We start from the raw sequence: 4,275 nt of genomic DNA, 5'->3' as shown, positions 1-4,275 counted from the left end.
CCGTGTACCAAGCATCGTATCCTAACCTGGAAAATTTAGGGGAGCTGCTGTTGTCAGTTCAGTGACCAGGGCTGCTGATGAGACATTGTTGTTCAGTTGCTGAGTCGTGTCAGACTCTTGTGACCCCATGTCAGACTCTTGCGACCCCATGGACTGTAGTCCACCAGGCTCCTCTGTCCATGGATTCTCCAGGCAAGAGTCCTGGAGTGGGTTTCCATTTCCTTCTCTAGGGAATCTTCCAAACCCAGAGATCGAACCCAGGTCTTCTGCATTGCAGGCAGATTCTTTACTGCCTGAGCTACAAGGGAAGCCAAATGATAGGGAAGAAAATGAAAGTGGTAGGGAAGTCTTGACACCAGTCTGAGGAATTGTTGATGGTATCTAGAAATAAGAGCTTCAAACCACTAGGGGGCAGAGTTGTACCCTTTCAAGCTACTCTTATAACAGTTCAGACAGAACTGGAAGAAGCCTCAGGAACATCTAGGCTTAGCCTCATTTTACAGATGAGAAAAGTAAAATCTGTGGAAGGGAAGAGTCCCAGAAATGGCAGCTGGTGACGTAGAGCCTGATCTCATGATAAAGTTCCTTGTTTACTATTTATGAGTAATTTTAGTAGTTTAATATGTTATTTTAATTAGCCTTCACAAAAATCTTGAGATATTAACCTCTTTTTACTGATAAGGAAATTGAGGCACTGCCAAGTTAAAAAACTGAGGCACTTACCCAGGATGTCATATTCCTTGGTGTAATTGCTACTCAAATCCAGGTCAGTCAGTTCAGAGAACCACTCACTCTGTCCACCTTTATAACATAGAGCCCTTGATTCCCAGGCCTGCACTTTCCCACGTGAGCTTCCAGGCATCACATTGTGAACTTAAGTAGCAATATTTAAAATGAAGTTGAGTAAAAATTGCAAAGTTCTCTCTCCTCTACTTCCCTCCCCCACTCCACCCCCTATTCAGCTCCCTCAGCCTTAATCACAGGCCCACAGCTTCGTCGTGACTTCCCTCCTGAATCCTAATGGGTCCCCAGCCTCACACATGCAGCAGCAAGGCCATCAGCCCACACAGCTAGATGGTGGTGAGAAGCAGACTGATTATTGCTATAGTTGGTGTTGGCAGGAGGGCAGTAAATCACACTTCGGATGTTTACAAGTGAATTTTCTTGAATTTTAAAATGACAACAATCCAATGACTGGAACATATCCAAGCTGCATGACCGGCATGCCAAGTTATGACTGGAGGGGTGACAAGAAGAGAAAGGGGCCAAAGAAGACATCTGTGGGCTGAATTTCCCCTTTGGCCTACCTGCAGAGACTACACGGCAACTGACAGGGAAGGGATTATCTTGGGGCAGTACAGAGTTGACAACATCGCTTCTGTGGTGTGAAGACCCTTTGAGAGTCAGAGTTTCCGGTCTTGACTTTGGCCCAAATCCATATTGCACTTGACTCAGCCAGGCCCAATTAAGGTGCTCATGGGCCTTGAATGGAGAATTCCGATGAAGAAAGAAGGTTGGGAGGCTTAGTAAAGGGGTTAACAAAAGGATTTGGCATCAGATAAATCTGAATTCCTGGTCACTGGGTATATGACCTCTGCAAATTATATAGCTAGTGTCTTCATTTCATCTCTAAAATAGGGGCAGTATTACTACTGTGCCAGGGAGTAGGTGTGATTAGAATGCAGTAAAGTGCTGATGACTAGGATTTATTGACTTACCATCTACTAGACACTGTTTCAGATCCTTTCTGTGTGTCTACTAGAACACCATGAGGTCAGTACCATTATAATCCTGGTTTGCAGTGAAGAAACCCAGGGAAGTTAAGTAACTTGCTTAAAGTCATGCAACAGTACTAGAAAAAGGATTCGGGCTCAGGTTATATAATAACAGAGCCCCCACTCTAAACCCAGGTTTATCATCCTGTCTGGCCCTTAGCAAGAGCTCAGTCATGAGAAACATTCCCAGCACTCCAACAGTGCCTATCGCAGTAGGCAATAAAAGTTGAATGGTTTGTGGAATGTCCCAAGTGGAAACTTCCTTGAGGAAACTGGATACAGACCTAGAGTTAGGTAAAGATTTGGGAGTGTAATGATTCATCAGGGTTGACAATGAGCCATCAAAATACAGCATTCTTTCCAAGAAAATCAATAGGGATAAAAATCACATCCTCTGCTATTCATTGGACTGCCTTGGATGCTGGAAACATAACATAGAAGGGTTACTTCAAAAGAGGAGAAACACTGCTTGTTTCATTAAACTGCTCATTTTCTTATTTGGAAATTAGTGTCTTCAGTCATCTTGACAAGAATTTCACTAAGTCATAAATACTGTATTAGACATGGATTTCTAAATAACATGGTTTCCTAAAGTGGGACTAATGCTTCAATAGGACAATCAACCATAGCTTTGAGGACAAAGAAGGGTGGAAGTTAATGAAGTTCACTCAAGCTTTTAGCATGGAGTGATATATCATTGAGTTGCTAAGTTGTCATATCTGGTTCTTTTGCAACCCCATGGACTGTAGCCCTCCAGGCTCCTCTGTCCATGGGTTTTCCCAGGCAAGAATACTGGAGTGGGCTGCCATGCCCCCTTCCAGGGGATCTTCCTGACCCACAGATAGAACCTGCACCTCCTGCATTGGCAGGTGGATTCTTTACCACTGACCCACTTGTGGGTCAGTTATTTGATTTCTTTGATCAAAAATACTGAAGATGAATGACCCCATGTTTTCCTTTATCTAACTTCATTCTCAAACGCTAACAGCAGAAACCATGTGTTAAGAGGATGGTTTTCAGCTGGACAGAGGGTTCCCAAAGAATGCTGTCCTCTGAGACTGAAAAGGGTTCCTGGACCCAACTCCAGTGTGTTACGTGTGTGGAGAGTCTCCCACATCAGCAACAGTTTTCAGTTGCAGGCAGGATCCTCCAGAATTCAACTCAGTTCTGACAAAGTCTACCCAGAGACAGCTTCCACAGGCAAAGGGCTCAGTCCCAGAAGACCACCCTCCATCCACTTCAGACACCAGTTGCAAGCATAAGTTGTTACCGGCACTTCTGACTGGCTGGCTATAATGAGGCCTTTCCAGGATCCCCTCCTTGGGTTTGATTAATTTGCTAGAATGGTTCACATGATTAAGGAAAACCTGCTTACTCATTAGATCATGGATTTATTATGAAAGGATATTAAAGGATACAGATGAAGAGCTACATCTGACAAGGTCCTCCACAAAAGAGCTTCTGTCCTCACAGAACTTGGGGCCAGGCACGGGGGCACACAGAAGTGTTCTGTTTCCCTCACATGGAAGCTCTCCAAAAAGAAGGGCAAAAAGCTCTCCTTTGGGGTTTCTAAGACAAGCTCATTACATAGTTGCATGTGTGCATGCTCAGTTGCTTTAGTCGTGTTTGACTCTTTGCAACCCTATGGACTGTAGCCTGCCAGGCTTCTCTGTCCATGGGGTTCTCCAGACAATACTGGAGTGGGTTGCTATTACCTCGTCCAGGGGATCTTCTCAGCCCAGGATCAACCCCGCACTGCAGGCGGATTCTTTACCACTGAGCCACCTGGGAAGCCCAATGTTTGACTAAATCACTGGCCAATGCAGTTGATTCAACCTCAAGCTCCTCTCCCCTCCCCAGCAATCAAGGGGGTCAGGAGTGAAAATTCCAACTCTCTAATCATGTGGTTGGCTCCAGTGACAACTGACCCCAACCTTAGGTGCTTTCCAGAAGTCACCTCATTCACAGAGCAAAAAGATATTACTCAATGCTCAGGAGATTCCAAGAGTTTGGGGAGATTGAAGCCAGAAATTATAGACAAAGGCTAAATGTTGCTGTTGTTCAGTCGCTAAGACATGTCTGATTCTTCGTGACCCTATGGACTGCAGCATGCCAGGCTTCCCTGTCCTTCACTATCTCCCGGAGTTTGTTTAAACTCTGAGTTAGTGATGCTATCCAGCCATCTCATCCTCTGTTGTCCCCTTCTCCTCCTGCCCTCAGTCTTTCCCAGCATCAGGGTCTTTTCCAATGAATGAGCTCTTCAAATAAAGTGACCAAAGTATTGGAGTTTCAGCTTCAGCATCTGTCCTTCCAATAAATATTTGGGGTTGATTGCCTTTAGGATTGACTGGTTTGATCTCCTTGCTGTCCAAGGGACCCTCAAAAGTCTTATCCAGCACCACAGTTCAAAAGCATTAATTCTTCAGTACTCAGCCTTCTTTATGGTCCAACTCACATCTATATATGGCTAGACTACTGGAAACACCATAGCTTTGATTAT

This window comes from Ovis canadensis, chromosome 24 (genome assembly GCF_042477335.2).
Source record: "Ovis canadensis isolate MfBH-ARS-UI-01 breed Bighorn chromosome 24, ARS-UI_OviCan_v2, whole genome shotgun sequence".
Taxonomy (NCBI): Eukaryota; Metazoa; Chordata; class Mammalia; order Artiodactyla; family Bovidae; genus Ovis; species Ovis canadensis.
Note: the sequence above shows the minus strand (reverse complement) of the source record.